The sequence below is a fragment of the Danio rerio genome, chromosome 11 (genome assembly GCF_049306965.1).
Source record: "Danio rerio strain Tuebingen ecotype United States chromosome 11, GRCz12tu, whole genome shotgun sequence".
In the NCBI taxonomy this organism is placed as follows: Eukaryota; Metazoa; Chordata; class Actinopteri; order Cypriniformes; family Danionidae; genus Danio; species Danio rerio.
The window spans coordinates 35617264-35629785 of NC_133186.1; the positions used below are offsets into that span (position 1 = coordinate 35617264).

Below are 12522 nucleotides of genomic sequence, written 5' to 3' on the forward strand. Positions count from 1 at the left end.
ATGATGAAAAGCAGGAAATGGGCCATGTCTGCCTTTAGTTATTACTGAGGTAATGTATGTCGCCCTGGCAACAACAGCTTTTAAGTGAGGCTCCATTAAAGAGAAACGCTTCAGGTGAATTCGGGAAAGCGGACAGGATTTTAAAACTTTTTTTATTTTTTAAGTTACCGTCTATAAAGCTAGTCTATAGTTCTTTGTGCTTCTCTTGAAGGTTGTCCAGGCTTAGGATGCAGCCATCCACCGATCACCGTGAAATGAAGCTTCCAGAAATACCCACTGCTTGAGGAGAAGGCTTGTTGTTATCTCTCGCACTTACTGTAGCTCTTTGACTCAAGGCTAGACCCAAGGCAGACAGGACCTAGCAAAGAACTCGCATGTTAAAAATATAACATAAAGAAAAGGCTGAAGTCAGACAAATAAATGCATTGGAAAGCTAGGGTTTGTGACAGAAATAGCACGTCAGCCAAGAACTGCATAGTGACAACTCGGCTTCGATTTGAAGCAGCTTTTCAAGATAAATTTCTAGTGGGATTTGATCGAAAATGCTTCTTTTATAGCATAAAAGGTCAAGAGTTCACACATCTGTTTTTATTTCATAAAAAAAGAATGTGTTGATGAGAGTGGCTGTGAAAAAAAATAGTGGAATGGAAAATGCGCCTAAAAAAACGTCATGAGGGTGGCAGGAGAAGATGATAAATTTGTCTGACGCATTTCTGCTAATCTTGTAGTGCCCGTGGCTGACGGGCGGCCCGTCATATCCCTCCTTGCCTTGCTGCGGGGTCAGATAAGTGGTACACGTGAGGGCGATGACTGACAGCTCTGCCGGTGCTGCAGGCCACTTCAACAGTCTCCATTAACATATGCAGGCTTTGTTATCGCACAAATTCTCCTCTCAACTTGGAGAGCTCAGGGATGGTGTGCGGACAGCTGATACCTGCTCGGAGAGTTAGGTCAAATCATTCTCTCCGTGTTTGCCAATTTACTGTTTTTAGCAGTGACAATGCAAAAGTGGATGCTGTAGGGTTTTAGTGAGGTTATAAATGGAATTGTGTTTGTGTAATTTAGGTGTTGAATGTGAATGCATTTCCTGCACACAAGTGCTGTTGACATTTTATGTTATTTAGGAATTAGCATGCAGTTGCTCTTATCATGCACAACATGTAGTAAAGGATTAATGTAGTCACCCGCATGTTGTTTGAAATTTTCTGGTTTTCACCTTCTGTGTGGAGCTTTTCATTTTAAATGTCTTTAAAAAAAAATATATATATATTATATATAATTTATATATATATATATATATAATTATTATATATATATTTTTTTGCACTCCTATATATATATATATATATATATATATATATATATATATATATATATATATATATATATATATATATATATATATATATATATATATCTATTAGGGGATGACTGTTGCAGTGTAGCGGAGGCCAGCTAGTAAAGTGCTAAGCAGATAAAACCTCAATATTTTGACCTAAATGCTAGAGGTCATGGTCTTTAGCCTCCTTAGTAGAGCAACCAACTGCCATGTGGAAGGTTGTCAGTTCGATTCAAGCTCTAATTAGGTTTGGTGGTGTAGGACCGGCGAGGGTTGAATTGGTGCCATGACCCGGATGGGAGTTAGGTTTAGAGTGGTGAGTGTAGCATAGGCCAGCTAGTGAATTGCTTTGCAGGTAAAACCTCACTCCTCTGACCTCTAAAGGGGCTCTAGCGATAGACACTAGAGGCCATGGTCTTTAGCCTTCTTGGTAGAGCAACCACCTCCCATGTGGAAAGTTGACGGTTCGCTCCCAGCTCAGATCAGGTTGTGTGGTGTAGAACTGGCAGGGGTTACATTGGTGCTATGACCCAGATGAGAGTGAGGTTCAGGGGGGTGAGTGTAGCATAGGCCAGCTAGTGAATTGCTTTGCAGGTAAAGCCTCACTCTTCTGACCTCTAAAGGGGCTCTAGCGGTAGACACTAGAGGCCATGGTCTTTAGCCACTGACTTCCATGTGGAAGGTTGTCAGTTCAATCCGAGCTTAGATTGGGTTGTGTGGTGTAGGCCTGGCAGGGGTTATATTGGTGCCGTGACACAGATGGGAGTGAAGTTTAGGGGGATGAGTGTAGCAGAGGCAGCTAGTGAAGTGCTGTACAGGTAAAACCTCACTCCTCTGACCTCTAAAGATGCTCTAGGGCACAGGTGTCAAACTCAGTTCCAAAAGGGCCGCAGCTCTGCACAGTTTAGTCCCAACCCTAATTAAACACACCTGATGAAACTAACTAAGTCCTTCAGGCTTGTTTGAAACCTACAGGTAAGTGTGTTGGAGCAGGGTTTTAACTAAACTGTGCAGGGCTTCGGCCGTCCAGGAATTGAGTTTGACACCCCTGCTCTAGGGATAGACACTAGAGGCCATGGTTTTTAGCCATCTTGGTAGAGCAACCAACCCCCATGTGGAAAGATGCTGGTTTGATCACAGCTGAGAGCAGGTTGGGTGCTGTAGAACCGGCCGGGGTTACAGAGGCATTGATAATGAAATGGTTCAATAAAAATACTCAATAAAATATAAAACACTATATTTGTCTAAAAGACTATATTAGTTTTATTTGGTAATTCAGAATAAAGGTATTCCATGTACTTTGAAAAAAGCTTCTTAAAAACATAATCACACAAACAATAAAAGTGTACTCAATCTCAAGTGGAATTATTGAAGGCGAATAAATAATGACAAAAAATTTTCAACTTTGAGTGTACTATCCCTTTAAGTTCACTAAGGATGCATTTATTTGATTAAAGTTATCCCTCCAATGTTCCTCTAATCACGTGATCCTCTAATATGAATTATAAACTGCCAAAAATCTGTACTATAATAAAATAATTTTAATAAAAAAAAATAGTTCAAAATAAGGACAAAAAAACAACAGAATTTACCATCAACAAACCTAAAAAAAACGGTTGCAAAAAAAAATTGTCTCACTGTCTTCATACAATTACATTACACCTAATTTTCAATTTTCCTCAAACGCCTCCTCTACTTTCCCACTCATCCTGGTGTTCTTTTCCTCCCCCTGTCCCTGATGAATTATCGATCACCCTTTGTGGTTTTATCCGAAGTCTCTCAAAACTCCCGGCTCTGTCTGTCATGCTAGCTGCTGAGGGATTGTTTTGGAGGCCACCACTCTGTAATTGAAAGCGTGGCCAGAAAGACGAATGGTCCCACCGGCAACTTCACTCTGGAGGAAAGCTGCGACTGCTTGTGTAAGAAACAGTAACACACACTCACAAACACAAACACACAATATGCCCGCCTTAGGCTTCACAAAACCAAGCTCATGCTAGCTCGCTACATTACATGTCAAGGATGGATTCGGTGTCAAGAGACCGCCTGACAGAAAGAACTGTCAAGTAGCTTTCTAAATCCCTCAATGGAGCTTGATGGTGGAGGTTGTAATGGGTCTTGAGGAAGACATGCCATCTGTTGGGTACTGTAGCTAAGAGCAGAGAAAACTACAGTTAGCTTAGCCATTAGCGTGCTTTGAAGAAATGCAATTGTCTCACTTTCCTTTTTTTTAAATAAATGACCCACTTTTTTACTCTTATCTAAGATGTTTGTTCATAAAAGTTTGAGTTTGCAGCATATGTGACGTAATAAAGCTAGATTGGAAGCATGGTCTTAATGCATTCTCAGTGACATGCTAACTTTCATCCTCACAGGCCCATGTTGTTCGCCAACTCGAACAGAGGCTTTTTCGCCACTCACGTGGAACTAATTTCTGAGAGCAGAAAGTTGTCATGTTCATTTTTTTCTCCCTGCTCTCTACCTCTGTTGTGCTTCAGTATTCTGTCAGGCATCGAGAGTCCGTGCCAGTTTTTGTGTATTCGAAATCCTGACAAACTTGATCTGACATGAACTTCACATGCTGACAGCTTCTGAATAAAAGCCATTTACTCACCTATGTTTTCCTCGGTCATAGAACGTTCAAGGTGATTTATACAAGCAGAATGTTAGTGTATCAACAACCTTTTCCTGTTTACAACAGGAAAACAACAGGATCGAATATTTTCGACTTGAACACAGCTTTAACAAAAGATCGACTGACCAGTAATATGTCCATCTACACTGAAAATGAGGATTTTATACACAGTTACAGCCATTAGAACACATTTGAAGTTTGATATATTTTTAATCAATAAGTTTTTGCCTTGAAGTCTGATTTATTTATTCAGTTATAGTTGTACCTCATGTTACATAGTTTGCACATAGCGATATCATTCATTCATTTCCTTTTAAGCTTAGTCTCTTTATTACTAAGGGGTTGCCACATCGGAATGAACCGCCAACTTATCCAGCACATGTTTTAAGCAATGGATGCCCTTCCAGCTGCAACCCATCACTCGGAAACACCCATACCCATTTACACAATCCGCTTGTTAAGTGTGACGTCACACGAAGCGGCTTCCGGGTCCAATCGCTCTATTCAAATGTATAGGGAGACTCATGAAGTGGTAATTATAAACGTTTACAAAGCAATTTAATACTTTTAAAAATCCAGATCGCAATATATATGTCCATGCCTAATATTCGATGGCCAGAAAGGCATTCATTTTTTTATAAATTGTTAAAATTTTGGTATTTGTGATGCACCAAGCCTAGTGATCGTTGTGTACACTATGACTTTATATAAAATAACTTTTATGTGTGATATGAATTAAAAGTGATCATAAACTAATAATTTCTCAAGTCAAATGAGTGGCGGCTTGGACCTGGAAACAGTATTACATACGTCACCAACATGTTATCACTTAACAAGCAGATGGACAATTTAGCTTGCCCAATTCACCTATAGCGCATGTCTTTGAACTTGTGAGGGAAAGTTTAAAGACTTCCAGAGAGAAGACGAGAGCCAACTGATTCATTCAAGGCTTGATTTAGCAACCTTCTTGCTGTGAGGTGACAGCGCTACCCACTGCGCCACCCAGCAATACCATTGTGAGCATTTATTCTTCTGTGATATTTCTTATTGCACTTCTAAAACACTAGTTGGCTGAGGGGGTTTCTATGTTCCCCAAGTTTCATTGTCTGTTTAATTGTCACATTCATTTAAAGAAGAAAGAGGCCAGAACTGGTACATGTTCAAAAACATCAATCATAAAATAAACACAATATAAAATTATCCATTCATAAGACTCAAAACAAGTTCCTATCACCGAATTCGCTCTATTCCTATGGCTCTTAGTCCTGCCAATCTCCGATCTTGTGTATATTAGTTACATGGTATACAATGAAGGTTACTGTGTACTTGTATGGTAGGGAAAGGTTCTGTGTGGCCTTTATTATTGTTTATTAAAATTACTGTTTTTTTTTTGTTTTTTTTTATTGAGTATCGTTAAGAAATACAAGTTAAATACAACAAATGCTATACAAACAAAATTTTATACAAGCTTGTACAATTGACATTGCTTAATATAATGCTTAACTATATTATTAAAATGGAATAAAATTAAAATCTTTCAGTGTAAACTAATATTTTCATCAATATTGACAGCAATAAAGTCAATTACAATTTGCTAAAAAACTGTCACATGGGGGCTATAACAAAAAATATGAACAGCGCTCTCTCTTAAGTGGGGCTATCAAAGTAATACTGTAGACACAATAAACAAAGCATAGCTTTGTGGTGTTACCTTTAAGCCTTTTGTGCTATTGGGATGTTTTCATCCACTCTGGCATGACTTAATTTGGCCACAACTTTCTCTGTGTTTCAGCAAATGGAATGATTTTATTTATTAATTTTTTTTTTTTTTGGTGAAAAATTTTTGTATTTTGATACATATTTTGGGAAAATGTTTTGAATTCTTTCAAAAATTCAACAGTCTGGGCAAATGTACCCTTTTGTCATGTTTGTGTCTGTTTTTGCCCCATTCACTTTCAATTATAATGACATTTTTTGATTGTAAAGCCATGACACCATATACACAGGCATTATTGATTGTTGCAGGTTTTCCCTGTTGGAAAGATGTAATTTTTATTTAATAATTTTTTTTACTGTTGCAGTGCTAAAACAAGTTTAGTTGTACGCAATATAAAAAAAACATTTTTAAGCACAGATTTATTTAAAGGATTATTGTTACCAACTGATGATCAACTGTAAAATGTATACATTTTACCTCTTCCTAACAGGAAAAACCACCAACGATCAGAAATGCAAGACTGTTTGCTGTCATGACTTTGCAATCAAAAAGTGTGATTATAATGGAAGTCAATGGGGCAAAAACAGCCACCAACATAACAAAAGGGTTGTAAACTGAAAAAAGTATACAAGGGTTAATATAAAAATATGCATGTACAATTTTTAAAACATATAAAAAGTACTGTATCTAACAATGGTAAATAATTCTGCCATTATTGCTGACATTAAAAGGCCATTATCTTGTGTTTTTACAGCACAATCAAAAATATCTGACTAATTTATTACCTATTTTAAGCCCAGTATGCGTGAATGACACTGAACAGACAACAGCACACAGTGTACACGTGCTTTTGTAAAGGCGAGCGAGCCAGGGAGAGAGAGAGAGAACGAACCGGAGATTCTTGACAAGATAAATCATCAACAACCACACGAGCCATCTCTCCTCCAGCCCGGCCCTGCTGACGCTGAAGAAAAGCTAAGGTTGAGCTGTTTGCTGCGGCTCCTTCACCACAGACTCACTTTACGAGAGCCTCTGAGCTGCACCCATCTGTATTCATCTGTCTCCATTTTCATTGTGTTTCCCCATGTTGCGGTAGAGACGCTGATGCAAACTGTACCAAATGCCAGCCATATTTCTGAGACTGCTGATGCTACACAAACCCACTTTACCCAGAAGTCCAGTGCTTTGTCATGAGTGACATACTGACAGAGAGGCCTGTAGACAGCAGAAAAGGTTATGTCACTGCCATTACTGCGAACTACAGCAAACATGGGACAACATCGCAGTGAATGTGTTTTGCCAGGTAGAACATTTGTGCATAAAATGACTGCAAGGTACTATCTATCACAGGCGGAAATTTATACAGGTTACTATACTGGAAATACTAACTTATCTTAAAAGTATTGAAACTCAATGCCATCGGGAAACATTGCCACAGCAGTTAAAATTTCAAGAATGACTTGATGTTATAGATTTTTACTACTGTTCCTGCCAGTTATTTGGATTACTCTGCCAATATTTTCACAAAATAATAAATTAAAAGAGAAAAATCTGTTGACATTGTTTTGAACCATGTAACAGTAAATCCTAAAACATTTAACAAAAGAAGAAACCAATAGACTAACTTATATTGAGCTAAAACTTTCGTGAAGACAGTAGGTCAATGAATAAAATATAAAGCAGTTCTCAACATCCTTCAGGTAGTCCGACAGTGATTTTCTCATTAGTTATTGAACAATTGTACTGACTGCTATCACTAGGGCTGTGCATTATGATAAACACTCACCGGCCACTTTATTAGGTATACCTTAGTACTGGTTTGTTCCCCCTTTTTTGCTCTCAGAACTGCCTTAAGCCTTTGTGGCATAGATTGAACAAGGTACTGGAAATATTCCTTTAGAGGTTTTGGTCCTTATTGACATGATAGCATCACACAATTGCTGCAGATTTGTCAGATGCACATCTATGATGGGAATCTCCTGGTCCACCACATTCCAAAGATGCTCTATTGGGATCTGATGACTGTTGTGGCCTTTTAAATACAGTGAACTCATTGTCATGTTTAGAAAACCAGTCTGACATGATTTACAGTTTGACATGGGGCGTTATCCTGCAAGAAGTAACCATTAGAAGATGTGTTAAGGGATGAACATGGTCAGCAACAACCATGTCACGTTCATAGTCACTTAAATCACCTTTCTTCCCCATTCTGATGCTTGGTTTAATCTGCAGCAGATTGCCTTAACTATGTTTACATGCTTAAATGCATTGAGTTGCTGCCATGTATTTGGCTGATTAGAAATTTGCGTTAACGAGCAGTTGAACAGGTGTACCTAATAAAGTGAGTGTATATTGTAAGGGTAAAATAAAAATTCTTACATTCTTACATATATATATATATATATATATATATAATTTGGATGACCACAATCTTGATACAGTATGGAGAGAATTTTGCAAGCTTGAAAGTACAGTGTTTTCAATTTGGATGTATTTGGCAACATTTTTTTTTTTGTTGTTGTTAATGTTGTTGTTTTGGCCTGTAATAATTAGTGTTTTACATTTCATTATTTTATATTTCTACATTCATGATAAAAATAAAGAAAATACATTTACAGAAAAGGTACTATGTTGTAATATATATCGCCATCAGGATATCAGACTTTTTTCATATCACCCAGCCCTAGCTATGACTTTAAATATCACCTATGATGAAAATCAGCTTTTGTAAGCTGTTTGGACCAAGTGGCGCTCACTGCAGAGCCATTTGGGCAGAGCTAAGCTCCAGCGAGGGGGAGCTTGAGCTTGAGCTCCTCCTTTCTTGCACTTCTTCTACGAGTGATGTCACTGGGGGTAGGGTTAGGGGTGGGGTTGGTGTACGCATTAAAACAGCTTATAGGAGGAGGAGCGAGAGCTCATGCTCCCCCTCGCTGGAGCTCAGCTCTGCTCAAATGGCTCTGCAGCGAGCAGTGTTTCGTTTGGACGGACCTGTGTGTAGGTATACTCTGTCCACAGTCATATTGGAGTGATAGAAACCCAATAAATCTTTTATTTTAAATTTCCTTTTGACTAATTTTGACTAGCATACTGGCACACGAGGATGATGGGTGGGGTGAAGCAGCATATTTGCATTTAAAGCCACAGGCTACAAAAAACAGCTACAATGAACTCATATACCAAAATGGACATATTCTGGAGGCTACAATACATTATCTAATGGGTATTTTTAGCTGAAACTTTACAGACTCATTCTGGAGACACCAAATGCTTATCTTACATCTTGTAAAAAGGGTAAAATTGGTGCCCTTTAAGAAACTTCACTTTGTTTTGTAGTTTAACTTGATTTAACACTGCTATTCTGACATACCGAATATTTAGCTTATCTGTTGAAGTGCACAATTATATAAAAGAGAGATCAGCATTTGCGTATTGAGAAAGAGATGCACAAACAAACCCTTGTGTATTGAGTTCTCCAAACTTTTTTTTTTTTTTTTTTTTTTTGCGTGATTTAACTGAAACCTAAAATGCACATGGAGCCACTGAAAACTCTGGATAAACTCATAAAATGAAACTGGTGGGAGAGAATAGACTGTTGTGTGCCATAACACCAAAACCAAATATCATAATATCGTTACTTTTGACCAAATTAGTTTACAACACAGTGAAATATATCAGACTTTGGTTTGTTGCACAGAATATTTCCCACTCAGTGACTGATCAGGTTAAAATGTCTGCTGTATGTGTAATGTGATGTTATTTCTCCATTGCTCTTGTTCTTTTTTCACACTCAGACAAGCACTTTTTTCCCAATGGATTTTTCTCACGCCAGTTCTTACCTCAGTGTGAAAGACAGGGAGGGTGCAGTCTAATTGAATTCCGTGTCAAGCGTCTGGGGTTTGGCCATCTCATTAGCCTGCGGTTACTTGATGTCCCAGGACATTAAGCCACAGTCTGAAAAAAAAAAAAAAAGACCAAAAAGTCACCTTGTGACTCCCTGAAACAGAAATATCCCACATGTGCTTTCTCTTCTAAATAAGAGTCGCGAAGGGTCTAAGAATAGTGAACTTACGGGAGAGCAGTATGGCCAAAATCTCAAAATATATGTAATTGTATCATGGTTACAACAGTATAAATAGTTCCTCAGACATTTTTGCTGTAAATTCAGCCCCCAGATAGTCAATACAGATCATGGAAACATTAGATTCAATACTTATTATACATTTGGTTTTGCAGGGTGGTTAGCACTCCCGCCTCCCGGCTGAGTTTGCATGTTCTCCTTGTCTTTGCGTGGGTTTCCTCCGGGTGCTCCGATCGAATTAGTTGAATAAACTAAATTGTCTATAGTGTGTCCATAGTGTGTATGGGTGTTTCCCAATTCTGGGTTGCGGCTGGTAGCATCCCCTGAATAAAATGTATGCCGGAATAGATGGTGGATCATTCTGCTTCATGTTTTGTACATGCAAATATATTTACATTATCTAACACGTTAATATTAGGTGTGTGATGATACTGTATTTTTGTAGATATGTCATTTTTAACTCATGCTGATGTTAATATATTTTTAATAAACCTGTTTGTTAGGGAGGCACTGTGGCTCAGTGGTTAGAACTGTCGCCTCACAGCAAGAAGGTTGCTGGTTTGTGTCCCGGCTGGGCCAGTTTCTGTGTAGTGTTTGTATGTTCGCGTGTTTCCTCCGGGGACTACAGTTTCCACCAGTTTCCAAACAGTTTCCAAAGACATGCTTTATAGATTAACAGATGTAACAAAATTGGCTGTTTTGTGTAAGTGTGTGTGAATGTGAGAGTCTATGGGTTTTTTCCAGTACTGGGTTGCAGCTGGAAGGGCATTTGCTGCATAAAACAAATGCCGGATTAGTCTGCGGTTAATTCCGCTGTGGTGACCCCTGATTAATAAGAGACCAAGCCGAAGGAAAATGAATGAATGTGTGGTTGTTTGTTTGGCTGTGTCAGGTTGTCAGGTTAATAAACATCTTAGTGGCTGATGAGTATCATACACACGATGAGTCATACTGTACTCACACTCTCAATTACTATAAGAGACCATTTGAAATCTGAAGTAGAGTTAGTTTCATTAAAGAATATAATGTTGCCTATAGCTTGACACAAAGAGAAACTTGCTAGGTCCTCTGCACTAGAAATGTGCCTGAATAAATGTGAATGCTTTTATTTGCTCATCTAATAAATGAACATTGTATTATTGTTGATGAAAAACACGAGATTAAAATGTAGTTAAAAAAGCAATAAGACATTGAAAAATTAAATAATTAAAACATTATATATATATATATATATATATATATATATATATATATATATATATATATATATATATATATATATATATATATAATTTTTTATCTGCTACATGATTAGATGAACGGATTTACTCAGTCATGTACACTACAGTAACTGGTGGAGCTGACCTGTGTAGTTTCTGTTTGTGTCGAGCTAATTTCTGTTAAAAAACATTAACACTAGGCTGAAATGAATTATAATCATCATACAAGTAAACGTTAACTTTACAAATGACCACAATGTTGATGTGATGTTGCCAGCACATCTGGGATATTGTAGGTCAATCAATTCATCCTGTGAGCAAGTCAAACTAGCATAAAATCTTTCATATCAGTATGACGTCTATATTTTATTGAGTATTTGCAGGGTGGCACAATGGCTCAGTGGTTAGTCACCTCACAGCAAGAGGGTCGCTGGTTTAAGTGTCACGGTTGCAGGTTTGTGCTCTCTTCCGGAGTGTCTGTCTGATCATGTGGGTTTGTTTTGTTTTTGTTCTCCACGTGTATCTGTTTTGATCTCGTGTGATGACGGCACTCAGCTAGCTTGATTAGTCCGCCAGCTGAGGCTCATATTCATGCCTATATATGGGCGACGTTTTCTGTGTGGCCTTGTCAGTTCGTTACGTGTGCTTATGTGTGCTATCTGTCTGTACTCAGGACCTGAGGAGTTTTTACTGGACCCTGTTTCCTGCCTGATTCCTGCCCTGTTTCTCCTAGCCCTAGCACCGCACTCATTCCTTGCATTTGTTTTGACTTTGTCAATAAATTATTTTTTTTCACTCGCACTTGGATTCACTTGAACATTCTTTATTTGTGACATTAAGTGTCAACTAGGCCAGTTGGGTTTTCTATGTGGAGCTTTTCTCCCAGTGTTCTCATGGGTTTCATCCGGGTGCTCCGGTTTCTCTCAGTCCAAAGACATTTTAATTCAATTCAATCAACTTTTGTTTATGTATCGCTTCTACAATATATATTGTGTCAAAGCAGCTTCACAAAGAAGATTATAGTTAATTGAAACCGTGTCAGTCCAGTTTTCAGAGTTTAAGTTCAAGCTGACATGAGCTGTAGGTGAATTGGATTAACTAAATTGGCCGTAGTGTATAAGCGTGGGTGTTTTAACCACCTACTACTACACCTTGCGTTTTTGATGTTGTGCTCTGTGTCAGCCGTGTCTTTTTCATTCTCCAATCAAATGAAAGCAGAGGCGGGGTTTCTGACAGCAGTGTTTGTGGTAAGACAACTACGGAGACGGAGGAGAGAGTAGTGGTCGCTGTTTCAAGTTATTCAGAGCTGTATGACTTCAGAAATCTTGAATATCACAATATTATTAAATATTGCATTTTTAACAATATCAACAGCAACACTCGCACACAATACGCTGATTTAGTCATTGCCTAGTGACAAAGAAAGGTGTTTTTCTGCTCAGCAAAAAAAGGCAATGTGGTGTGCCTCGTTTTTGGAACATAAAAGTGTGTTCCGTGTGATCGGTCCCTTAAGCTACCTTTCCACTGCATATG

The 12522-nt window shown here is 38.2% G+C and overlaps 1 long non-coding RNA gene across 2 annotated transcripts in view; it reads right to left on the bottom strand.

The window, feature by feature from the left end:
• Positions 1-5379: 5379 nt before the first annotated feature.
• Positions 5380-12522, bottom strand: part of LOC103911847 (uncharacterized) — a 66143-nt gene continuing 59000 nt past the window's right edge. Inside the window, exons 7-8 of one of the 2 annotated variants that reach the window (XR_012387245.1) lie at positions 9528-9642; positions 5380-6906 (exon numbers count right to left, since the gene is read on the bottom strand). This is a non-coding gene — a long non-coding RNA (uncharacterized lncRNA). Of the gene's footprint in view, positions 6907-9192; positions 9643-12522 lie in introns of those variants that run through there. The other variant, XR_012387243.1, reaches the window with a different exon arrangement.